This window comes from Nyctereutes procyonoides, unplaced genomic scaffold (assembly GCF_905146905.1).
Source record: "Nyctereutes procyonoides isolate TBG_1078 unplaced genomic scaffold, NYPRO_anot_genome, whole genome shotgun sequence".
Lineage (NCBI taxonomy): Eukaryota > Metazoa > Chordata > Mammalia > Carnivora > Canidae > Nyctereutes > Nyctereutes procyonoides.
The window spans coordinates 44,265,032-44,292,806 of record NW_026575135.1 but is presented as its reverse complement, the minus strand read 5'-3'; the positions used below and the strand labels follow the sequence as shown (position 1 = coordinate 44,292,806).

Here is a 27,775-nt window from a genome sequence, read left to right as displayed (position 1 = left end):
TTAACTGATTCTAAGAGATTGGCTTTTAAAGATTATGACGTTGATATACAAAAGTGCAGAAACATTTTTATTTAATTAAATGAAAATAGGGATCCCTGGGTGGCGCAGCGGTTTGGCGCTTGCCTTTGGCCCAGGGCGCGATCCTGGAGACCCGGGATCGAATCCCACGTCGGGCTCCCGGTGCATGAAGCCTGCTTCTCCCTCTGCCTGTGTCTCTGCCTCTCTCTCTCTCTCTCACTGTGTGCCTATCATAAATTAAAAAAAAAATAAAAAAAATTAAATGAAAATAATTTATGGCCTTTTTTCTAAGAAAACTATCATATCTTAAGAACACCTTCTATTTACTGAAACAAGACTAAGTCATTTTCATAATAATCATCTTTCAGATAAGAAAAAATTATTAAGCTCACAAACCTTGATTAGTTACATGTTATACCTGAAGTGATCCATAGTTTGGTGTTAAAAAAGTCACTTTATCCTAATACTTGTTAAAAGAGGCTTACCACAATCAAAATATATAAATATTAAACAGCTTTTCAATGTATCATTTAGAAGATGAGGGTAGCAGACTTCCTTATAATATCTAAATTTCCTACAATATTTGTTAACATTGAATAAAGCTGACAAAGGAGAAGAAGGCTTCCCACTTTGCAGAGAACCCAACGGGGCTCAGTTCAAGAGTCCTGGAATCATACCTGAACAGAAGACAGAAGTTTAACTGATTGAGCCACCCAGATGCCCCTGGTCTACTCTTTTAATGCAACACAGACAGTACTCAGATAATTTTTATTTTTAATCTCATTTACTCTTTACCACTGTATAAGAAAAATCATGCATAACAATTACATGCATGCAGGAGTTCATGATGGAGGTGAGCACCTCGTTGACATCCAAATGCAATGATAATCAAGATGGATAAACTTTGCTCTTCATTCCACCTGCAGGCTTCTAGATTCATGTGTTGATTTATGCCAGCTCAATCTTCTGACTTTTCATCAAGATGTTCAGTATACAGTGTCTTCATTACGAACTATAGTTTTCTCTATCATTATAAGAAACACAAGTTAAGTAAGCTTTCCTCAAACATCAGTGATTTCTTTCAAGTTCCTGAACATGCTGCAGTAGGTTTGACGAGAGGGATTGATTTATCACTTTTTAAATAGATTCTTAATCTGCAAATCAATAAAAATGTTTCACTTCAGTAGTGGCACAGGGTGAATGACTCACCCTTGAAAGCAGAATGAACTAATCCTGGCTTTCTTCCTTTCTTTAATACACTCAGATTGCAATTGTGCTTTTTCTTGGTTCAGATTGCTTGAGAGGGTCTGGTATTTCAGCCTGTTTTCTCCATCAATCAACCAGGGATTGAATGCTAATCTGTTATGATGGTTATTTTAACTCTATTGTTCTTTTCATTATATAATAAGAAGGTTAAAACTAAAACATTCTTTAGCTAGCTAAAATAAAAACAAAAGGTAAGAATACACAAGACATGGCCATCACCTCAGCAAATAAAATGTGAAGAAAATTTTGTACCACAGTGACACGCAGTGTTTGTTGGATTCGGAACTGGTAGAAGTTTTTGGAATTCAGATATTGGGCAATTAGCTTGATTAAGTCTACCAAAGAGTGAAATTAAAACACATAGGATCAATTCTCTATTCTTCATACCTTACTAGGGGTACAGTACATTCTAAATATCTCTTCTTGTGGGAACGTCTTAGGTAGTTCAGAAGATACTCAAGAATAGATACTCAAGAATAGATACTCAGATAGATACTCAAGAATTCCAGAAAGAAGACACATGAGCCTTATAGTCATCAAAGGCATTTAAATATTTTTCTAGCATCAGTGAAAATTAAAACAAGAATACCCAAAGCACCCCATAATATCTTGATATAAGCATTTTGTGATCGTTCACATTTAATTTGACAAAGTCGGTAACAATCTGAATTAAGTAACTCCATGGTTTTGTAAAGTCCTTAAAAAATGGTAGTGGCATTTTCACTTCAATTATATCACTGACACCAAAAAGGAAACTTCCTAAAATATAAGACAAGTCTAACTTTTGAAAAGTTTTGAGAAAGTGACCTCATTTTTTTAGTCAAATAGTTTTTTTTTTTTTTGAAAGCACAAAATAGAAATGGGCTCCAATTAAGGTAAATAAATGCTTTTATTTAATCTTCATTTAATCATATTTTTTTAACTTAAAATGTTTAATTTAGGCTGTATTTACGAAAAACATATTTTCTTCTTTTTTCCCCTTTTGTTCTTTTTTAACAGTCTTAATAAAAAGAGCACTTCTTGATAACCTATTTTTCTTCACCCATGTATCAAGATCCATGGACAATGTGGGAAAGAAAGAAGGTAAAGTTGAATTTTGTGTTTTTATGTAGAGGCTATGTTTGGTGAGAGCCTCACCCAGTGAGGATAAAACTTATATTTAATATATTTATAGTCTATTTATGAGAACCCCTATTAGAAAATATATCACCCACAAATTATTGAAATAAAATAGGGAAGAAAGCAGGAGAGAAAAATCCAACACTGCTACAAAAGTTTGATGAGTCTTCCTAGTCCTGACCACACTTCAGTGACCTCCCTAGTACACAATGGTCATTTATATCTGCCCTTTGAGTGACACCATCTCATTCACTTATCTTACATGATCTTCCTGAACTCATTTTACTGCATGGCTTGGGTAGACCTTCTTGGTAGTCTCTGAGTAAGATTATATGTGATTCATCCTTGTGTACTTAAGGTAGTGAATATGTGATGATTATCATATATAGGACTTTTAAGTAAATTCATAATGCAAAATCTTTATTGACAGTATTTTCAAAGTGTGGGAAGGTAAATGTTCACATATATGCACACAATACCTGGGTTTGAAGAGACACCATAAAGACTTTAATATAAGTGAAAAAGTATTTAGTGAGAATTCCTAAGAACCCAGAGTTGAATTACAAATTGACATCACCTCATGAATTGGATTTCTTCTTGTAAAATCACAGTATGATATGAAAGTATAAAATTCAAACTATATTTTCTTATTTGTTTTTTCCTTATGATTCTAACTATATGTGGCACATACATTATTCTGACCCTAAGGAAATATAAAACATATTTTTAAAACTCAGAAGTCATTGAAGTGAGGATTCTGTTTTTATTAAAATACATTATATGAGTATCTGATTCTTACATAAAATCATAGTTAGAAATATAATATAGTGGTTTAAAATCTTTAGCTTCAGAGACTGACCATTTGTACTCACATTCCAGTTTTCCAGTATTTATTAGGTATATAACATTAGCAAAGTAATTTATTTTCTTTCTTGGTGTATGCATTTGTACAATGGGAATAGTAGCAGAATCTGTCTCATATGGTTGTTGAGAGAATTAAATGAGATCATTCATGTAAGGTGCTTAGCACACAGTAAATGCTTAATATATGTCATCTATTTTACTAACTTTATGGTAATAGCTAATTAACTTGATTTTGATTGAGGCACTTTATTGCCCTCATTAAAATATACATTAATCCATCATCTAATATTTATTGGCAAGGCACTCTGGTAAGTATTACAGTCTTAAAAGTATTTGCCATAAATAATTACCAAATCATTGGAAATTCTGACTTCTTGAGGCTTGAATAGTTAAGCAGTTATCCTAATTAGGCAAGGCTCTAGGTGTACAAGTGAACTCATGACCTGGAAAATGGACATGCTTAGGAGTTCAGTCAACAGAATGGTGTGAAAGATACTATAGCTTAAAGATGTTTTTAAATATTGCACACCAGTAAAGAATCTTATGACTTTTAACAGTGAAATCTGTTGCCTTCATGTCCTACTAAAATTCAAAATAATATTATTGGGTGTTTACTTTGGACCAGGGATCATGTTAGTGCTTTATGAACATGGCTGCATTTAATTCACAATCTTCCTATCAGAAGAGTATAACTATTATCATACAAATGAGAAAGCTAAAGTCCAGAGAATCTAAATATGTTTCCAAGTTACAGAGCTTGAGCAAAAACTGGAATTTGATCATAGTTTACATCTTCAAGACAGGTCACTGTTATCATGCCACCTCTCAAATATCTATTCCATATTTAAAAACCATTTTGGTGTCATACAACTGGCATCTGTACATAACAGTAAAGTTTTTGGAGTAACACCCATGCACAGCAGGACCTTAGCCATATCATGTGGATCACTGTTCTCTTATTAAATGAGTAATTCAGTGCAATGCTAAATAAATACAGTTTGTCCTTGGTTTGAAAGAATTTAGCATTTATAGTTGCAACTATTTTGTAGAGATTTTAAGGTCTATGGACATTAATAATTTGTAATTTTGTTGAGGTGAAAATTAAAATATGTACCACCATACTGGTATGTAAGAGTCTCACAGAAAGTGAGGACACCTAACTAAAATAGAGTCTGCATTTTGATATATTATTCTATGGTGTTTCTGTTCACAGATACTTGGATCAAGTGATTTCTAACAATTTCTATTAAGTTTTTTTTAAAATTTTATTTATTTATTATTTTTTAAAAATTTTATTTATTTGGGATCCCTGGGTGGCACAGCGGTTTGGCGCCTGCCTTTGGCCCAGGGCGCGATCCTGGAGATCCAGGATCGAGTCCCACGTCGGGGTCCCGGTGCATGGAGCCTGCTTCTCCCTCTGCCTGTCTCTCTCTTTATCATAAATAAATAAAAATTAAAAAAAAATATTTATTTATTCATGAGAGATACAGAGAAAGAGGCAGTGACATAGGCAGAGTGAGAAACAGGCTCTCTGATGTGGAAATCGATCCCGGAACTGTGGGATCATGACCTGAGCCAAAGGCAGACACTCAACCACTGAGCCACCCAGATGCCCCAGTTTTCTATTTTTTCCCTTCAGATTTTATTTATTTATTTGCTTGTTTGTTTCTTTGTTTTGTTTGTTTAAAAGAGCATGAGCAGGGGAAGGGGCAAAAGGGAATGGACAGAGGTGGAAAATCTCAAGCAGACTCTGTGCTGAGCTTAAAGCCCAATACAGGGCTTACTCTCATGACCCTGAAATCATAAATTACTAAAGTTAGTCTGAAAGTTATTCTTTACTGTATTTTTTGAACATTAAATTGAAATATTTTGATATAACGGGAAGGCTCATGTTTGTAAAACTGTTATGGTAATGTTGATTAAGAGTCGAGGGAGATTTTCCTAATTATACCATTCAAATAGTTACTCTGTGCATTAAGTGAGAAAAGCCAATATGCTTTATTAAAAAAAAGGAACAGAAAACTTTATATATTTATTCAGATTAATAATAATAATGCTTACAAACTACACTGAGATTTCCTGTTTACCCAAATGTCATTCATCATTTAATTTCATTTTAAAAAATTTCACTCTTGAAACAACCCTATTCCAACCCTAGGTGGAATTAGAATTTTCCTAACTTTCAAGATGAGAAAATTGAGACTTAACAGAATCAAGTAACATGCTCAGTACTAATATATTAAATCTGGTTCAGATGAGGCCCTTAAACTCCAAATTCTGTGCCTCCATTTTGACAATCTACTTTGCTAAGAATTGTTTTAAAGTTTTTTACTAATATTGGTATCTCAAACCATTTCAAGAATCATTTTATTACACTTCCCCTGTCTCTCCCCACCCCAAATCTACTTCTTTCATACTAATGATAGTGATCATCAGTATACCTAATTTCACTTTGCCAATTCCATAGTCACTTTCTTAAGTGAACTCACAGTAACTCTAAGTAACTTACTCAAAGAATCTCTTTATTGACAATAGTAATACCTAATAATTCATCTGGATAACAGGCAATGGGAAATTGTAAAATTATTTATGCATTGAGAGGATATTCTGTCAAGAGGGTACTGAAAAAAATAAATGCTTAAAGTAAAATGAAATCTTTAGAACAATAAAATTTGTTATGCATACAGCTCTACCTTTATGCTCATTTCATCAATTAGGAAACAGATTTGGAGAATTGAATGATTTTCCTAAGATTGCAAAGCTAATAAATAGGGCAAAAAATCAAGATTAAAAAACAGATATTTAAATCTTTTATCTTCTTAATAGAAAGTCAAGAGAAACAATGAAAGGATATGAATTATTGTAGAGCAATGTTTAAATAAAAAGAAAAAAATTAAAACACTGTAAGTACTAAAAATAAAGTGAGAAGGTAAGATAAACACAAAATAAATCCTGAAATAGAGTAAATTGGAAAATAAATGCCAGGGGGAGAAAGTAGGAAGAACCTAGAAGAGAAATAAGCAGACATCCCAAAAGGTAAAGAAAAAAAACACTATTTTTTTTCATAAATGACCTATTCAAAGATCTCATTTCATCTTATAATGACTTAAACTGAATGCCTTCAGTTTAGAAGCAGTTAATAGCCCTGAGCACTCCACCTCTCTTGTCTCAGAAGCTAATCACTTTTGCATCAAGGCCTGTCCTCAAGTGGCAGTGGCTTTGTTACTCTTAGGGTGGGAGGGGTACGTAGCTTTGAAAATAAGTCACAAAGCTAAACAGACAAAATAAAATGGACTGGGTCTGTGTTTACTAAAAAGGTCATTTGATTTCAAAGCATGAAGCTGTTCTACAGTTTAGCAAGAACAATCTCACACAGAATCCCTGGCAGAAAAATGCTACCATTCACGGAAATTCATGGTAAATTATTAAGCACTTGGCACAGACTCATTTATATTGAGTAGAAGCAAAAAGATTAAAAAAAGAAGTCCCACATGTAAACAGCAAGAATGTAAATTAAATCTGCCTCTAGCAGGGTCCTTCAATGCTGCCACTTCTTTTGGAATATTCCCTTTTCTGGTCTATTTTTCTTGATAAGCAATCAAATTATTAAATATGCTTGCTGTAGAATCTAAAGTAATCAAAATGGAAACAGTTATTTGACTTTTGATCAAGTAATTTTTTTTCCATCTTGCATTTTTTCATTAAAGAATTTAAATTCATAGGACAGCCCAATACACTAAATGCTAAATCTATGAATGTTTTTACAGAAATTCAGAAGAACTACATGAAAATATATGTAGTGAAGCTCAGAATATGAAAACAAAACACTTTAATATAGCCATATCCAAGATAGATAATAGTAATACCTTGCATTTATTCTAATTTTGTTCCTACTGCAAAAGGTTTACTTTAAGAAAGAGCTGAAAATAAGGAACTTCAGCAATAATCATAATTAATGAGGGGCCCCTGGGGGGCTCAGTCAAGCACCTAAATTTGGCTTGGGTCATTATCCTGAGGACCTGGGATCAAACTCCAGGTTGGGCTCCATGCTCAGTGAGGTGTCTGCTTGTCTCTCTCCCTCTGCCCCGCCTCCCACTCATTATCTCTGTCTCTGTCTCTCTTTCAAATGAATGAATAGAATCTTTTAAAAATAATAATAATAATTAATGATTAATAATAGACTTTCATGTGGTTTTGTAATTGAGGAATAGAGTTAGACAACTCTTCTATTTTCACTCGATACTGTATTTCAATTAAGTGTATTTATAGCATAGAATGCATACCAGTATATACATAGTATACTGAGTGAAAAATATGCTTTTTTGTTGAATTCATTTAATATTAATCTAAAATCTATGAATTTTTGGTGAGTATATGTGATTCCAATATGACCATTTAAAAATTGAAGTTAGAAAAATATAGTTGAGTTTTAAATTTTAATTTTTATACTCTATTATTAGAGTTAATTATAAATAAATTGAATGATGACATTTTGGAGGGAAGGATGTTGCCAGGAGGATGGAGGATCACACATATTGAAATATTCCTTATGAAGAGAAGAATGATGTTGCACATACATAATCCATTCTTAGATATATGTTGTGTCTGTGTTTCATCAGGCTCTTTAGGGTAGATCCAGCTTAATGTAGTTTAATATAAAGAGAAAAGATATTCATTTCATCCTCCAATTGTATTTTTAAATGAAATTTCTGTTTTTGTTCCTGATGCTTCAACATATCCTTGGCTTTATATCTGCCAGTCTAGCATACGCATTCATATTGAAATATCAGGGAAATTATAAGCCTAGGTCTTCAGTTTTTTTCTTCATCACTTTGGCTAAAGGGATGAGGTGAGGTTTGTTCTTCGTTCGTTCGTTTGTTTGCTTTTAAGATTTTATTTATTTTTTTGACAGAGACAGAGCACAAGCAGGGGAAGTAGGAGAAGGAGTCTGACCCCAGAGTCCTGGGATCATGACCTGAGCCAAAGGTAGATGCTTAACTGACTAAGCCACTTAGGTCCGCCAAGGTAAAGGTTTAAAGATGGGGTTTCAGTTGACACTATGAGGGAAACTTTTCTTTTTCTTTCCCTTTTTGTTTTTTGAGGCCATCCCTCAGATAATAATGAGCCATGGCTGAGAAAATTCAGCTGTCCCCTTCTCAAAAGCTTACTCAGTTGTGGAAGAAAAATCTTTCAGTAAAACCTGATAACAAGAGGAAGAGTTCTCCCAGTCAGAGTCAAAGGTAGGATAATATGGCTGGCTATTTATTTTTTGTTTGTAAGTTTATGCCAAGAAAAATATTTGCAAAATCTGTATTTCCCCCAAAAGAAATTATTCAGTCATTGATGACAGTCAATGCTCTCTCATTTTATCTTTTCATATCCATGAGGTTTTTTTTCAACTGTATTGTGCTAGGAGAACATAGAGTCCATGCCCTTCACCCTGAAATAATGATAGATTATATCATTTTAAAACATTTTTCATGATGACACTGGATTTTGACCAAAATAAGTTAAATATGATTACTATTGTTGCTATTATCTGGCTGAATATACACAAGCCAAGAAATAGGAATAATTAAAAGTAACCTCTCTCAGCCCAGACTCCACAGCCTGTTGTCAACTTAAAAACAAATAAACAATCTTCTATATTTGGTTAAAGGATAAGCAAGAAGACAGCAAGAGAGAGTGTGGCTGAATGATAATGATAATGGTAATGATTACATGATTTCTATAATAAACTACATAAACATCAAATATCCTGCTATGATTTAGAGGCTTAGTTCCTGGTTAGTGGTTTTATCTTCAAAGAAGACCATATTTAAGACTAAAACTGTATTAATACAAATGTGTTATTTGGTAAGGTTTTTTTTTTTTGTTTTGTTTTGTTTTTTGCCTCTGAGATTTAAACACGATTTTGAATCCATTTATTCACGTTCTGTATAAACCAATTCCCTCACTGTTAAGGGTAACAGAAAGGTGGCTTTTCCTTGATTTCCCCAACAATTCTTATAAGGAGCATTTGTGTATTAAGCAGACTTTATTGAAAATTTAGGATGATGAGGTAGGTTTATGCTATAGGAACAGAAAAAATTTACAAATGAATATCAGATTTCCATATCACTAAAACCCTTTAGCGTAATGCTATTTGGAATTACTTATTTGCCTCAAGTTGCCATGTTCCTGTCATGAAATCTTCCCACATTGTGTGACTTCTTTCCCCATTTTTTCTTCTTCTCTTCCTTGAACTCCTGACACTCAAAATATATGTTCATTCCTTATGCATATCAGTTTTTTTATTGTCTCCATCCAAACCACTTGCTCACTGACTACCTTCTATTCTCAAACTCTTTTCTTAAAAAGAAAAGAAAACAAAACAAAGAATTCAGTTTGAAGAATTCTTGATAGTAAATGTATAGATATATAAGCATATATTTTTCCACCTCATCTGCCCCAGCTTTTTCAAAAAAAGGCTTCTTTCAATTAAATCAAGTACAGTAGTCTTTTGTGATTTATATTCTATATATGTAATTGGAATTCTGACTTCACATCAAATAATTTTAATATATGGTGATATTATGGAGGAAACATGTATCCAATATGAAAACCAATAGTCAAATAGTAAATACAATATAACATTATTAAAAATCTGATCAGTACATCTTTACTCTTTAATTGTACAAATGTATGATGAGGCTATTAATAATACACATTGATTCATTTTTATTAAACTTTGACAAAGAATTAATTGTGTCCTAGTATAATCAATACCCTTAAACAGAACCAACTCATATATGGTATTGATTTCTAGGGAGGGAAAAGTCATTACGTTTTTGCTTAGGGGAAAAAGCTCAATTATCCATAACCTGATTTTTAAAAAAATAATAATTCACTTTTTTTCTAGAAAGAGACATAGGGAATTTCTAGTAATATAGATTTATAGAAAATCTCATACAAGGGCATTTTTAGTGGGGAGAGACACTTTAAAAATAATCTTTGATTTCTTTACAACAATTAAGGGAAAGTACTGCCTGTACTAGGTGCTAAATAAATGTTAGGGAATGGAATACATTGGATCCTTTGGTTGCATGGAATAGATAATCTGGCCAAGCTAGCTAGGATAACAGTCTAAAAACACCAAGACCAAGATTCAGACTGGAATAATGTCATGCATGACAGAGCTTTGATAACAAACTACTTTTCTATCTTCCTCAAGGACAAATTATATTGCCTCACATGTGTTCTGTCTTTCTAAAACCAGCTTCCATATTCTTATCATACCTTTCTACCTATATTTTACATATGGCTTAGATTTGCTACCATCTCTCAAGCTCTATATTTTATAGCAATTTTGATGAGTCCTGCTCTCTTCCACCTCTGCTTCCAACTGACTGAGTTTTCTATTTTCTAATTAAAAGTTTCTTCAATAGTAAATTGCCTTTTTTTGTTTTTGTTTTTGGCAATTCATGGGTCAAACATCTTTGGCAGGACTGTATAGATGGATTTTCTTGCATTAGATGCCTGTCTGATCCCACCAGTTGAAACTGGAGGAGTAGATCACATGCTTTGTCATATTTCCCTTAAAAGAGAGTATTGTCAGAACAGGCAGTATGACATCTGTCAGAAGAGCAAATTACTATGGCTTGATCTCTGACCAATAAAAGGGGTATACTATACAAATCAGAAACCAAAGGACATTGCGTTGTTCAGATTCTTAAACTGAACTAAATAACCATGGCTATCTAACACATATGGATGGCATTCACAGAGTGGAATTCTCTTCTTATTCCCTAACTCCCACCTCTTTCACACCTACTGTCAGTCACTGAATCAAATCATCTCAAATAAGTAGGTGCAGTGACACAGCAGAAGAGGGGCATGTACAATAGGGACTGTGCTGGGGTTTGAGAGATCATCCATCAGACTGCACATGCATAATAATTAGTTCATTTTGATATGCCTGACATCATAGCAACATCTCCTGAGGATACCAGAGGGGGAGTTTGGGGAAAATTAATATGACCTTTAGTTGATGCCTAGAGAATACCTCCCCTTCTTTTTTTCTGTCAATAGAGAGGATAAAGGCTATGTTAATTACATATTTGTTCCCTCTCTGTGGAGTTTGCATGACAGCTAGTCTGTAGTCTGTTCACATGTAGAGATCAGGAGGTCTACTAAGGAAAATAACAGAGAGCAATATGCAGAGGATAAGTTCAAGCTGAAAACACTAACTGTTAAGAGTGTGGATATCTGAAATATATGTTTGTATCAGTCATATATTTGATTTTATTTCTCTGAGATAATGAAATTCAATTGGTCAGGTAGGGAGAGGGTCAGAATATAATTAATTCCAGAAAGGGCAGGTAAAGCATGCATATTTGTTTTTCATATTCACACAATATACTCACAATGCAGATGGCTTGAGGAAGTATTTATTCCCCAAAAAGATTAATCTATATGCCACTTAGTATATGTCCTTTTATCTACTAGCTATCAATAACTAAAAAATAACCATACAACATACTCAAATGAGCAGGCAAAACAGATATCTATTATCATAAAATATAGAAAATAAATGCAATAGTAGAGGAAAGAAAGTGTGTCTTATTTGTACTGGATATGAAAACAACAACAATACAAGAAACCAAGAAATAAGAAAAAAAAAAAAGCTCTTTGTACTAAAGCTTGGGATTCTCTCCCTAGGACTATGCTCAACATTTTCTTGTGATGCTAAGGATAGAAACAACCAGCTCTTGAACTTTGAAGTAATTGGTTCACAGCTGTGCTTATACTGAGTTGGAAATATGGAAATATATTTGTACCGAGGAAGGTTTTTTTTTTTTTTTGGTAGTTGTAATGAGAAAGTTGTCAAATTAAGCCCAAACCGCTGTAAGTAAAATAAATTACATGTGGAAATTCAATTTTTGATATTTGCATTGCATGGGTACATGTGCTATGATATTTCTAAAAAGAATTCTTTTGTTATTCAAAAGTTTAGTGTTCAGGAAGCAAAAGTGACCTAATGTGATTTTTAGAAATTTTTGTATCAGAAAAATGTAAGACATCACAGCAATGCTAAAGACATTCAGCATTTATTGAATGCAGAAGTTCCTAGGGAGGCACACAAAAGGAGGCCACATTTCTAGCTACCAAACTGTTTAAAACATATGTGCGAAGGCAAGATTATCACACCTGAAAGAGGGACATTACACACAGATAATCAGAAGACAAAGATCAGTGGGGCCTGAAATAAAAAGAAAAGGCTTTGTTGGGAAGATAGAATGAGGGCTTAAAATGGTGGATACAGAGTTAACACAAAGGCAGAGGGAAGGCATTTTAGGGATATATCATATAAAGTCCATGCAGCAAAGAATGTGAACATGTGTGTAAGAAGAGAAGAGGATGAAGTATAGACAAGGAGAGCTTGGCTTTCTAAGAGGACGGGTAAGAAACTGAACCAGGCAGAAACTGAGGTATACATTGGACTGTGTTTAGTGAGAGCTACAAAGAGAGCTTTGATTCTATATGACCTACTGGGAAACCAGGAGGTATGTATAAACTCCAATAATGCAATCATAAGTGGACATGTGTTGGGGTGGGGCCAGAAGTTGTCATAAAAAGGAAAACAACTCTAGCCTGGAAATGTGACAGAGGTCTAGAATGTGATTCCAGCCATCTAACTAACATGCTGTATAATCTTGAACATATCCCTTGGTTTCTTAGCTCACAGACAGTTGATAAAAACGTTCAACTCTAATCTTTATATCTATTTTATTATACATTCATATGACGTCCAAAACAAAAGAAAAACACTAATTTGTTTATGTGCCTAGAAAATGATTACAGTGATTAAGATAATTAGGAAATTCTAATGTTTGACCTATATATAACATTTGAGAGATATGGTGAGTATTATTTTAGTACCTGGGTATCTAATGGTGAGGGAAAGGAAGTGTTGATGAACTAGAATATTTCGAAGTCCTTTCAATTCTCAATTAGGAATTCCACCAGATTAGAGGGAGGAAATGTGACTAAACTATACTAGGGCCCAATAGTACCTGCCCCACAGAAAGTGCTTTACTTGCTAGTGTTGAAAGAACTTGCCTAAGTGGATATGTCCATCATGTATACTTTGATTTGTTTAATTATTTTTTAAAATTTCTTAAAATCTCACTCCAAGATGATAATTCAATAGTTGCTTAAAAAAATGAAACTCACATAATTGCAATTTTATCTGTACTTCAAGCACTTACAATTAAGACATCTCATACAAAAATTAACCAAGGAACACAAAAAACAGTGAAGGAGCCTATAAAATATGTGTTTATGTTAGGTACAAGTGATAATCCAACACTCAGACCCTGAGGGGTCGCTGCAACTCAGGTACTTATGCTCCTGCTAATAAGTGCTTCTTTGTTTGGTACAGTTTTGAGGGCCTCCTGGACACAAGTACATTGGTTTTCAGAGTAAGATGGTTTGGGCACCCACCTAATGGGTTAGGGTCCTAAAATTTGGGGTGTCAAATATGGGGTTCAAACTCTTGACTCACAAGAGAAGCTAAGAGTTGGGAGTTCTCACCCAATTGTATGGCCTGATAGTGAGCTTTATGGCAAGCATGTGTCTCAACCTTTCCTATCTATCTTGATGTAGGTATTTTCTCATTTTCCCACTATGGAGAATCACTCAGCTGATATTAGGATTTCTTTCAGAGGAATCGTTCCATACATAGCTACACATTTGGTAGGACTGTGGGAGGAGTAGAGTTAAGGAGGCTCCTATGTTGCTTGACCTCTTCTGGATAAGTTTATTTACTCTCTCTGCTTCTGTTTCCTCAGTCTGTAAAATGAATCTGATCATGGTATCCTCCTAATGGACAAGTATAAAAGATAATACACACAAATCTCTGAGCACACTGCCTGGCACAGAGAAAACATTCAAAACATAATAGCTTTGATGATGATGGTGGTGAGGATGACTACTATGACTACTATTATTTTCATCCCATGTTCAGAATTGCAGAGAAAACACAAATTTGTTCAGAATTGCAGAGAAAACACACATTCTCTAAGGTATCTCTAATGATGAATACATAATACCACTTATGGTGAGAAATCAACATTAGATGCCTACCAATATTGGCATAGGAGTCAAAAAGGTACTGTTAATAATTTTAAAACAAACCTTTATGAAGGCAAGTAATTGGAAATGTGATCTTACATTTCAGCTTACATAATGAGTAAAAGGCATCAGTTTCAAAAGCAATGGCTCACTAGTCTATATGCCTTTAATATGTGTTCATCTTGTAGTCAACTGCAGTTCTCAGACTAATATTAATATTCCCCAAATGACAAAATTGTGTCAACCGAAAATTTGGTTTCTGCCTGGTATTCTGTGTTAGCTTTTCTATTTTAGACTCAAATAAGCAGTTTGAAAAAGCCTTAAAAAGTCATTGTCATTCCTGATTGCAGTTCATATTACATTACCTGTAGAATTTCATCCCCAGTTGAATTACTCATCACCAATCTGATCATTCTTCCATAATTAGACTCTTTTGGTGAAGGATAAACTCTGAATATTAATACCAGAAAACTAGATTTAGAACAAAGAACAGGATGGAAGGCAATTTTGGAATCTATCATTAGGCCTTTTTGCTTTACAGTCATAGAAATTATTCCTCACTATGTGCTTTTAATGGGTAAACAGTCTATAATAGATAACAACAAACTCATCTTTTCACTTGTTATATTTGGTTAAGATATTTTCTTACTAAGCTTTCTTGAATTGGTCTTCCCTGGAATAGTCTCCTGAATCTAGCATTTATTTTAAACTAAATAGTCAATATAGAAGCCCTAGGAATTTAACATAAAGTAAATAATAAATTATTTTGACCAAATATTAAGCATAGCAATCACATATTCAATCTCTCTCTTCCTTCCCTCCTTCCCTTTTCCTTCCTTCCCTCCCCCAACTTTCTTTCTTTCTTTACCTTCTGCTTTGTTTTTTTTTTTTTGGTTGTTGTTGTTTTCTTTCCTTTTTTTAATATATACTTTTAATTTCTTTCTCTCCCTTTTTAGTACAAAAAGTATAGAAGTGAATGGGACCTGGAGACAACTTAATTCGATCTTCTCCTTTTTACAATGAGTAACAGATTCTTAGGAAAAGAAATAGATCCTTAATTTGCCTTGAAGGCAAATTGGATTTTTGTTACAAAACATACAATTCAGTCTCCAATAAAATATAATGTGTCCAAATCTATATTGGCAAAGATGTGACACACAATACTTGAGTACAATAATAGGGAATCCTCTAAATGTGGATAAAATCTATTTCATAAAAAATAAGAAATTAAAGAAATTTGGAAGTTTGGAAGCAGAAAATACAAAACTCAAAAACAAGGTGCTATACAGAAGACTCCTACGAAGGTAACCCTAGGGGGTTGCTTGGAATCCATTTTAAAATTTCAAAGTTTAAAGTGAAATACATAAAAGGTAAAAATGTCACAGTAATTTTATTTTCTAGGTTTTTGGTAGGAGAATGTATATATTAAAAAACACAGATAAAAGATAAAAAACACAAGTACATCGTCTATGTTTTTCAATATCACAGAAGAAATGTAAAGATATGATCTCTGTAATCTCTTCATAAGAAAAACTACATCAGGATTTTGGTATATGTATCTAAAACTACTTCCTCCAGTTAGATTTACAAAGGTTTGGCTTTGATGCCTTTCTGAAAAGAATGTGAGGTGTGGTTTTACAGACATGAGAATAAGGCATATACTTTTTCAAGAGCAGAATCCTTGCCCACCTGTTTTGTTACTCAGGGAAGGCTGTTACTCTATCAACTTATGCACTTCTAACTGGGAAGTGTCAATCATGAAGTTTTCCGGGGAGTACGGCCCAAGTTGCTGCACATTGAACTTGGTCGCCAACCAGGTAATGGTGGTAGGTAGGTTTTACCACAGCATGAACTTCTATGCCTTCTACAATAACTCTGAATAAAGACAATCATTTCAGCCTATAGAAAGCAACCTGTACTATACACTGGAAAGAAGGTAACAACTGTTAGTAAATGAGGATAATCATGTTGCATAAAATAACAGCATATTTGGTATGATAGAAATATGCCAACCTTTTGAAAATGATAAATATCTAGGAGATAATATAATACTATGTAATAATGGTTTTACCTTCTATTTGCTTGGTATGTATGTATGTATGTATTTTAATGCTATAGTTCATTTATTTATTTATTTGAGAGAGAGAGAAAAAGAGAGAGTGCATGAGTTGGGGCACGGAACCGAGGGAGAGGGAGAGAGAGAATCTTAAGCATGCTCGACGCTCAACATGGAGTCTGACAGGGAGCTCAATCTCATGATTCTGAGATCATGACCTTAGCTAAAATCAAAGAGTTGGATGCTTAACTGATGGAGCCACCCATTTTCCCTTGCCTGCTAATTTTTAAAAGTAAGCTGTCTTTAAAAGTGACTCTGAAATGTACATTTTAACAATTGTTATTTCATAAATATGATTAAGTTACTTGATTATGAATCTTATGTCTAGGATTGTTTGTACTAGTGAAATATTTTTCAGTGTTAGTTTCCCATTATGAACTATTATAGCTATTATTATACTGCCCAATGACACGTCTATTATATTAAAATAGATATATTTTAATATTCTTAATAAATGATCCTTTTTTATAAAAAGCTCTATTTATAAATCATATTGGTACATTTTTTAAACAAAATACACTGCAAAAAATCTATTAAAAGTAATATAACAGGCAGCTCTGTGGGTCACTGGCATTATTCCATTTTCCATTATCTATCTCCTAAAGAACTTGGAAATAGGGACACAAAAATGTTTTCAAAGAATTCAACTATGAAGTAAATAAATAAGGGATCTGGACAGAAATGTGTGATACCATCACAGAGTTACAAAATTCGACATCATCCCCCAACCAACATAACTACAGAAACAATGTATCATCTCTTAAAATTTGGTCCCCAGTGATACTGGAGAAAAGGGAAAAATCTCAGGCAGGTCTTGGCAGTGTATTCCCTTCTTCTAGTTATAGTTCTCTTTCCAGATATCCAGGGATGCTTTCCTTATAGTTCTCATTTTAAAGTGATAAAGTATTGGTTTTATATATTAGTCTCTGTGAATTTGCTTAATATGAATCTACTCCTGATAGATTCCCTGACAAATGAAATGTTTTAACCTGCAAATTTGAAATCAAGACTTGTCCTGTAGTGACATTGGCAAAAAAATAAAATAAAATAAAAAATAAAAGTAAATGATTTGAAAAATGTCACTTTCTGGAGAGTTTTCTATGCAGTCAATTGATTTTCCTTAAAGACCAGCAAATTCCTGGACAATGTCCCTTTTCATTGAAACTGTTCTATATAGGATATCCTTTGCCAAGTATATTTTAAACTTCTCCATCAAAGGTAGAAGTTGCCTCATCGTTGTCTGTCTGCTCTTAACAGACACTAAATAAATGGCTAAGCATTGTTATGAAGTGATAAAATGCAGCCATAAGTAATTCTAAAGCTGTAGGATTTTCCTTTCTTAATGTATTCTTCTCTTTGCCAAAAAAACAGATGCATTAAGAGCAGATAACTTTGATCCAAACAATATCCTATGTATTTGTACAAAAGACTGTTTTGTTTCATGAACAAATTGCTCCAATCAAGTGAAAAAGTGCGTCAGAAAAATACCCTCATACAATAACAAAGAGTCATTACAGAAAAGCTGCTAATTTCCTGTTTATTTAGTGATCATCAAAGCCTCTGGAGTAATGCTCAAAACTAGTGCAAATGAATTACTCTCATGTTAAATATCCTGTTGCATCATATTGAGTAGACAATAGCATATAGTCATAGTTGTCTATTCTTTGCTAAGAATTTCATTCTTAGGAATATGTTGTCCCGCTGGTACTTTGCTCTAATTCAGGATGTAGCAAGACAAATATTTAAAATAGGTATTAGATACACATATTTTATTTTTATTTTTAAAAGATTTTATTTATTTATTCATGAGAGATACACAGAGAGAGGCAGAGACATAGGCAGAGGGAGAAGCAGGTTCCCCATGGGGAGCCAGATGTGGGACTCGATCCCAGGACCCTGGGATTCAGGCCCTGAGCCAAAGGCAGACACTCAACCACTGAGCCACCCAGGCATCCCAGATACACATATTTTAAATTTTTTTTTCCATTTGCCTATTAATGCCCTAACACTAAATGAAACTATTTTAGGGTTTTAGGGGAAAAATGTGTTTTTTTTCCCACTCCAATGCTTTTAATTTTGAAAAATATTCTCCCTTTTTGGGAGAAACTGGTAAAATATTAAGACACTAATCAAATTACCCAAGGATTCCCAGCAAAACTGTTGGCACAAAATAAAATTTTCAAGCTCCTTATCACTTCTTTCAAATTTTTAAAATCTAAAACTTCCTCATTATTTGAATACTTATTAATGAGAATACTCATTAATATTAAATGAAAAAATAGCAAGTTTTCTGTCACTTCAAGGTTGGACTATGCTGACAGAGCTAAAGACAAAGGATCACCTCTTCTTTCAAGCTGTAAATGAAAAATGCACATTAATTCTGCCAATTTGCCAGGGCTGTTGGGAAGTTCTTTCACATAGGCATGAAGACACATAACAATCTATAGCTGAAAAAAAACTTAAAAGGAGTTTTTTTGTGAATGGAATCAACATGTGGAGAACTAGATGAGGTATCATTAGTGGTTGAGTATGCAGGAACATACTGAAACTTCATACATATCAAGAAGTCTTCATTTCATCATTTCTAACTGAACAATTTTATACTAAGAGGAATAATACTTTCTCATTTTTAAATATCTCCTTCAACAAAACAGGAAAAAGGAGTCAGTCTATGAATTGGCAACAGCTTCTCCTTTGGCTTCAGAATGCTCATTGTACATAATACCAAACAAGGAAAAGGAAGTTATGGTTTCTGGCTTTGAGCATTAGTGGGAAGTACAGCCACATGGATGCAATTTGCAGACATTCTTTAATTTTTTTCCATAATATATTTCAATTTCATGATGATGACTTTACTTTTAGCTTAAAAAACAAAACAAAATAGAACAAAGACTAAAGAAAACTCAAAATGCCTTCCTTTTTTTAGTTTAAATTCAATTACTTACCATATAGTGTACTACTAATTTCAGAAGTAGAGTTCACTGATTCATCAGTTGTATATAACATCTAGAGTTCATTACATCATGTACTCTCTTTAATGCCTGTCACCCAATTACCTTGGCCCCAACCTCCCTCTCCTCCAGCAACCCTTAGTTTGTTTCTATTAGTAAGAGTCTCTCATGGTTTGTCTCCCTCTCTGATTTCATCTTGTTTTATTTTTTTTCCCCATGCTCCTCTGTTTTGTTTCTTAAATTCACATATAAGTGAGGTCATATGATAATTATCTTTCTCTGATTGACTTATTTCATTTAGCATAATCCCCTCTAGTTCCATCCATGTCATTGCAAATGGCAAGATTTCTTTCTTTTTGATGGCTGAGTAATATTTCAGTGTGTGTCTGTGTGTGTGTATGTGTGTGTGTGTTGTGTTTGTACCACTACTTCTTCTTTATCCATTCATCTGTCATTGGACATCTGTGCTCTTTACATAGTTTGGCTATTGAGGACATTGCTGCTATAGACATTTGGGTACATGTGCCCATTTGGATCATTTCATTTGTATCTTTAGGATAAATACCTAGTAGTGCAATTGCTGGATCACAGGGTAGCTCTATTTTAAACTTTCTGAGGATACTCCATACTGTTTTCCAGAGCGGCTGTACCAGCTTTCATTCCCACCAAAAGTGTAAGAGAGTGTTCCTTTCTCCACATCCTTGCCAGTATCTGTGGTTTCCTGACTTGTTAATTTAAGACATTCTGATTAGTGTGAGGTGACATGTCATTGTGGTTTTGATTTTTATTTTCCTGATGCTGAGTGATGTTGAGCAATTTTCATGTCTGTTTTGTATGTGTTTGTATGTCTTCTCTGGAGAAATTTCTATTCATATCTTCTGCCTATTTCTTGACTGGATTCTTTGTGTTTTGAATGATGAGTTTGATAAGTTCTTTATAGATTTTATATGCTAGCCCTTTATGTGATAAGACATTTGCAAATTTCTTCTCCTATTTTATAGGTTGTCTTTTGGTTTTGTTGACTCTTTCCTTTTCAAAATGCCTTATTTTAAAGAATTATATTTTGGTTTTGGAACTATGACTTGCAAAATATTAGGATTGTCATATCTATATACACAACCTGTTTTAAACTGATAACTTTGCACGCAGGAGTCTGGCTTACCCATAAAAAAACATAATTTGATAGGCAAACAATTGGTCAAATTCCACTAAGCAATAGATTTGTCTGAATTTCTACCATATTATCTAATAATACCAATTTCCCTGATTGTCTTTTTGTGTTCTCCCTCTTTTCTTTTGCCCCACCTTCACCTCCAGTTCTTTTTGAATATATGTTCTGAATATATGTTCTTGTTACTTAAGCTGGAATTAATATAAGGAATATCACCGTGTCTTATTCATCTCTATGTTCAGTAATAAATCCCTGGGCTAGTCCTGGCATGAAGTTGTTATTTAATACATGTTTGCTGAATAAATAAGTAAAATGTATGTATCAAATTGACTTAATTGACTTTATTTATATCAACTACATTGGTAGGAAGCACTTCAAACACTTCATACTTGCTTACTTAGCTAACTGAATGGTTGTGAAAAATGCTAACCGTTTTGAGGCCACAGCAGTTGAGAATCTTCAAGAAAGTTTTTATTACCAAATTGGAGTACAGTGGATACAATAATATAATTTGTTTTAGGTCAGTTTATATCAATATATAACCATAAATATAAAGTTTAAAAAATTGCTATTCTATTTTGGAAGCCCTTTATCATTCAGCAACTAACATATTAAATCGAGTAAATTATATATAAATTTATTTCAAAATGACAATAAATGTGAGAAGTCATTAGCAATACAAAATCTCAGTGAGAGAGATAAATGGCACTCTAGGAAGAAGTGAAAAAGATTTAATGTGAGCTAAGAAACTCCAAAAACCCACTAAAGACTGTAAAGTGATACTGACCAACCAGGATGATTGATCAAGATGGAAGAAAATTAACTGCCAATAATCAATATATATATAAAAGCCTTTCATTCAAAGAGGAAAATTGATGTTACATCAGGGATTCTATGACACTACATGTAAATAAGAAAATGAATGAAAAACCAAGATCATAATATGAAAAGACCAATTTATTTTCTCAGAATATTGATGATTGCTTTAGAGAGGGTTATATTATTTTGCAACTGCATAAATCTCTTTTTTAAATTTTTAACCATACTCTATGCATCACAAAGAAACTACTCAAATGTAGGAATGTCACAAGATGCTGCAAGTAATAGTTAACCTGAAATACATTATTCAAAGTTGTTCAGTTAATGGTATCTACCCCCTTGTAATATATTAATTACTTCTAGAGACTTGGTGGGTGTCTGATCACACTGTAAGTGAATCCACAGTATAGAATTCAGTATATGTTACGACCAAAGAGTTATGAATCAAATAGGGTTGGCCTCAGCTGGAAAGTTGTTAGACATATTATGGGAAAACTATTATATTTCCTTACAAATAGAAATTAATGCCAACAAAATAAACACAAGTCTATTATAGATATTCAAAGTAAAAATGACATGTCAAAGATAAATAAGTATTTCTTTGGCAAATAAATGACTTGAACTAGTGGATTCCTTTATAAAAAATATAGCTCTTTTACTTGGCTAATCATGACAGTAAATCACTAGTGACAAAACTGGTGATATTGTAGGAGCAAGTTCTGAGGCTAAATGCATTCAACTCTTCTAGCAATATATAGGTTTAAGTTTCATTCTGTTCAGCACAGAATGGGGCAGCATATGAACTATTTTCCTTTTAATGATGTATGTAAACACGTTTTTAAATAAAACTATAAAATTGTCCATTGCTTTTCTTTCTTTCTTTTTTTTTAAATTACCTATTTACTCATGAGAGACACAGAGAAAGGCAGAGACACAGGCAGAGGGAGAAGCAGGCTCCCTGAGGGGAACGAGATCCATAACTTGATCCCAAGATCCCAAGAGCCAAAGGCAGATGTTCAACCACTGAGCTACCCAAGCATCCCCTGTCCATTGCTTTTCAAATCAAGAAAGGAACAATACAACTATAGTAAGTAAATATATCACAAAACATATGTTACACTTGTAGGTCGAGGCTATTTAAGTAAAAGATGGTGTTTCTAGCTTTCTTCCTGGTCCCACAGGCCTTTCACCCTTGCAGCTGCTCAATTTGACCTTCATCTGTAGGTTCAGTTTGATCCCAGGCCCTGAGATGGGTGCCATCTTAGGCCAATGGGCTCTAAAAGAATCCTTTTGTCAGAAACTCTCAACTCATTTGCTGTTCTACTTAGACCTCAGTATCTCCTCCCCCAGGACCCAGGCATTTGCTACTATTTATGTCCTCCCTTGTGAACCCCAATTGCCACTGATTACATTACCATTCAGTGCTCATACTTTGAAAAACCCACTAACAGACTCGTTTTTCTGGCACTTGGCCTGCTGATATCAGATGGGCATCTGTTGATTCCAGGGATTTGGACTTCCACTTCCTGCTCTGCTGACCCACTTGAATTGACATCCTGGTTTTGTACCTTGAGTTTAGTCCTTCGAGTCCTTAGTGCTTGTACCCAGCCTGAGTTTGGACTAATCTTCTGATTTGAGAACTGATTTTTGTAATGATCACTACTTGTACTTCTTCCTGGATTGATGAATACCTACAATACAACTGTCTGCAAATACCAGAGTATTTTTCCAGAGTTAATAAAATCAGCTAAAACATTATACCAAGCAAGCAATGCTATGAAAAAATTCCATTGGAAAATCATGAGCAGGAGAATCTTTTTTCTTTTTTTCCTTTGAGGATTGCAAACCTATTCCTACAGTGAAATGAAGTGAAACAAATATACTCCCTTTAAAAATAGAGATGAAATGAAAGGGGAAAGAATGCTCTTTTTTCTCCAAATTTCCAGCTAATGTTCATTTCCTGTGTTAAGTTATTTATAGCTCAATATCAATAAGAAGAGATAGATTATCTAAATTCTTGGGAGAACATCCCAGCTTTCCCTTGGAAATTGAACTCCTCACTTTTCTTCCTGAGCTTGTACACATCAATGATATGTATTTTAAGATGTTATAGATATCTTCTAGATAACCAAGTATGTTGAAATTGCCCATCTCTCAATTGAGCAAGTGCATTAATTCTATAAGTATTTTATTACATTGCCAACAGATCTGAACAGCTTATATGAAGAAAGTTAATTCACTTTAATGTAAAAATATGTATATACATTGCATTGTGATGCTTGTATTCAGTTTATATCCATGCTGAAAATTCATAAATTAGAGAGAAGACATTTGGAAGGTCTCTACACAGTGTCTTTGTGTCCAGAAAATGAGCTTAACTTTTGAAAACTTAAAAAGTTAAATATTTTATATAGATGTTATAACCCAAGATAGGGCCACTGACCACAGTATATTTAATATTGTTTATTCTGATAAAATTTTACATCTTATTCAAGAAGCCAAGTGTTATTTAACACAAAAGTATGTATTTGCAACACACCATAATTGGATAAAAAAAGAGAGAGATGTACATATAATTGTTATTTACAGGCAACAATGAATGTATATTGTTAATTCTATCTGTAAATTTTTTTTTAAGAATTACCTATCCAGAGACTATTCTGAAAAAGCTACTTTATTAATACTAGTAAGACTTGGAGGATTGTTGGTGAATATCTGACAAGGGACAAATTTACGACCTAGCATTCATATATTTAGATTTGGGAAATAGATCAACCATACCCTACAAATCACAATCAGTTACTGATTTTCCAGATAGGAAAGTGATTCATCAAGCAAGTCTCTTGAGAATTTAACTCTCAAAATGGAATTTTACAAGCGAATCTCCAGTGGGCTTGGGCTATCATACAGATTCTTTTCCTTCCTGATAGTAGCTTGTAGTTAGAGATGTACTCTTTTGTCAACATTTAAATATGGAACTCAGATAATTTAGCAATGATATATTATCTAATCCATAAGGTACCTCCCTAAGCCCAACCCCCTCCTCTACCCATGTTCCCAGGTGATTGCTGCTCTAGGTCTTTGTTAAGCTAAGCAGTATGAGTCTTGGCATAAAAGCATAAAGGCAAAGGCTCAAGTCTAAGCAAAGGCTGGAAGGTCACGTACTAGGTATGCATATTAGGCCATGATTTTGACTTCTAAATTTCCTTATAAAATATAATTTTGTTTAATAATTCCATTATATAAATACTTCAGAAAACTGTTCATTAGAAGTTGATGCCCCATTATGAATTTGTGCAATTACTTATAATCCCCCAGGGTCATCCCATCTGGCTAGATTAGTACTGTGGCTAAAATAATCATGGATTCTGCGGCACATCATCAGGATGGAATCCCTAGCCTGACACCTTCCCATTGTATGATCTTGGCCGGTTATTTTATATGTCCCTCCCTTCTCTCCTCTTTAAAATAGGAACAATGATATCAACCTCAGAAGGTTATTAGAAAGAGTAGATAAATTAAGTACCCAGTTCATAAAACATTACATTTTTCTAAATAGTGGCTTATAATATTTCACTGTATTTCTTTATTCATTAACCCATCCATTTTATTAACAGTAAAATTTCAGGTGAAAATCCAATAGGCAAATCCTCTACTTTTGAAGAGGCTAGAATAAGCTATGTTTTGAAAACTCCCTCATGTATTGTTATGGAATTCCCTGGCTCCCCACAGCAGAGGTGGAAAATAAATTATTTAGAAAGATAACTGAAATGTCAAATATATTTCCTTAACTATAATCTCGTGACTAATGAAATCTAATCTTCTAACAAGGAGACTATACAGATGGCATTTCTTTTTAAATTGAAGTGTAGGTGACACACAATGTTGCATAAATTTCAAGGGTATAGCATACTGACTCAACAAGTCTCCATATTACAATCTATAGATGGCATTTTTAATGGAAGAAAAAATTCTTCCAAATATTCAAGAAAGGATATTACACAGCAGACATAACTTTACAATAGAATAACAATATTGAGAGAGTCAATAATCACATGACTTCCATTTAAAGTTCAATCTTGAGAAGTAATTTTTTAAAAAGCAACCAAAATTAATTAATGAGAATGATGTCTAAAAAGCACGCAAAATCATTACCATAATAATTACAAAAATTACTAACACCATTAAACAAATCTATAATACAAGTACTTAGTACCTATAATTAGTGATGCTTATTTCTAAAATTTGAAAAAAAGCAAAACTTCTTTAAAGTCATTTAGAAAACCCAGTATGGGGTGCGTGAGTGGCTCAGTGAATTAAACACTCAGCTCTTGATTTTGGCTCAGGTCATGATCTCAGGTACATGGGATGAAGCCTCTCATGGGGCTCTGCACTCAGCATGGAGTCTGCTTCTCCCTCTCCCTTTGCTCTCCTCCACTCCCTCAGCTCATACTCTCTATACCTAAAATAAATTTTAAAATCTAAAAAAAAAAGAAGAAAAACCCTGTATCAATGTGTAACTCTTGGGTTGTTCTTATGCATACATGTATACATATAAAGAACTCTATGTCCTTTAGCTATGTTTTATGTTCTTTATAATATTTTTTATTTTATTTTATTTATTTTTTAAAGATTTTATTTATTTATAAGAGACAGAGAGAGAGAGAGAGAGAGAGAGAGAGAGAGAGGCAGAGACACAGGCAGAGGGAGAAGCAAGCTCCATGTAGGGAGCCCGACACGGGACTCGATCCCGGGCCTCCAGGATCACGCCTTGAGCTTAAGGCTGTGGTAAACCACTGAGTCACCTGGGCTGCCCTTTATAATATTTTATTAAATTTATTTTAATTATTTAATCTTAACATAAGCTCCCTTCATGAAAGCATACAAAATATGGTTATGGTTTTAATTTACAAGATAACTCTTGTTGTATATATTATTTATGCATTTCTCTATAAACATTAGACTTTATAATCTTCAGAGTTTATTCCTTCTCACATATATATACATATATATATATACACACATGCACATATATGTGATTATCTTAAATGGTGTTTTTATAACACAATCTTCAAAATGAAGAATAATTCTCTTCATTTCAACATTATATTAAATTTTTTTTTGTTTTCTTTTTTATCCCCAGGGTAAAACCATTTGCCTAGTGGCCCGTACTGTTCGCAGGTGATGCAAAAGTTGTGTTTCTATTAAGCCTGTTTCAGCCATAAATTTTCAGTTTTCCTTAGGTATTACAGAGAATGGCTAGGGAAAAGAGGCAATATCTATGGAGTTACTTTATATGACCAGAAGAGTGTAACTGTAAGTTAAATGTATAACATCAGGTATGGGGAAAGGGGTGAGAATTTGATTCATGGTGCACCTAAATTCCATGAATAACTAGCAGGTTACAATGGAGTTCTGAGTTTCAACACTGAGGGAAAATGTGAGTAGTGTTTGTTGAAATTCACTTATACTGTTCTCACTCTGTGAAGGCACTCCACAAGGACTAGAAGAATCAAAATCATCATTACCTTAGATCACAGCTCATTAGCATTGCTACTAAAAGCTCCCTAAGTTACCACTTATGTGCTTTTCAGACACAGCATAAGGAGATCAGTAACCATTGCTGCCTATAAAATGGCAAAAAAAAATTCAATAATGCATCACAAACTTTTATACTTCCTTTTTAGCATGCATATTCAAATCTATTTTGTTTAAAAAAGCAAAAACTATGTCTGTAAAATCAAGCTGGAGAGTTGATTGAATATGTTGTTAATGCAGTCTTTCCCACCAAACAAACAGCATATTTGAATTTGATTTGATATCTGTCGAAAGGAAACCACAATGTTACCTGTTAGATAGGTGAGAACAAATTAGGTATTCTCTTGCTCTCTTTGGGTGATCTCAATTTACTTAAAAAACCATTTGGTAAGATATCTATAATGTCTCTGGCACTTAAAGTTGTGACTAGAAAATAGTTTTCTACTTTAAGAATAAATGTCTTGGCTTCACTCCAACATTTATTTTCAATAAATGCCTAAGCATTTATCTTGCAGCAGGAGACCATTATCCAGTCACAACGTTCAGTTCCTGTGACATTATCTCTTAAGTAAAACAGTAGCGTAAAGAATAAAGGACTTGCCAATTGAAAGAGTGCATTAGTATGCTAGGTGGGTGAACAAATGCTGTGGGTGAAAATCACCTCTTCTCCCAAATCCACATTTGAGTGGAAGAAGAACATGTTTTCTTTTCTTCAGACATACTGTGTATGGGGAATTGTGGTAAAAAGCTTTACAAAGTAAGCCAGAAAGTGAATATACTAGCATATTCTAGTTTAAT

At 33.6% G+C, this 27,775-nt stretch overlaps 1 long non-coding RNA gene across 2 annotated transcripts in view; it reads right to left on the bottom strand.

Annotated features, from left to right (window-relative positions):
* Positions 1-27,775, bottom strand: part of LOC129494527 (uncharacterized) — a 1,043,078-nt gene that overhangs the window by 118,315 nt on the left and 896,988 nt on the right. Inside the window, exon 8 of one of the 2 annotated variants that reach the window (XR_008661365.1) lies at positions 912-1,042. The exons of the other annotated variant lie outside the window; for it this stretch is intronic. This is a non-coding gene — a long non-coding RNA (uncharacterized LOC129494527). Of the gene's footprint in view, positions 1-911; positions 1,043-27,775 lie in introns of those variants that run through there. 2 annotated transcript variants of the gene reach the window in all.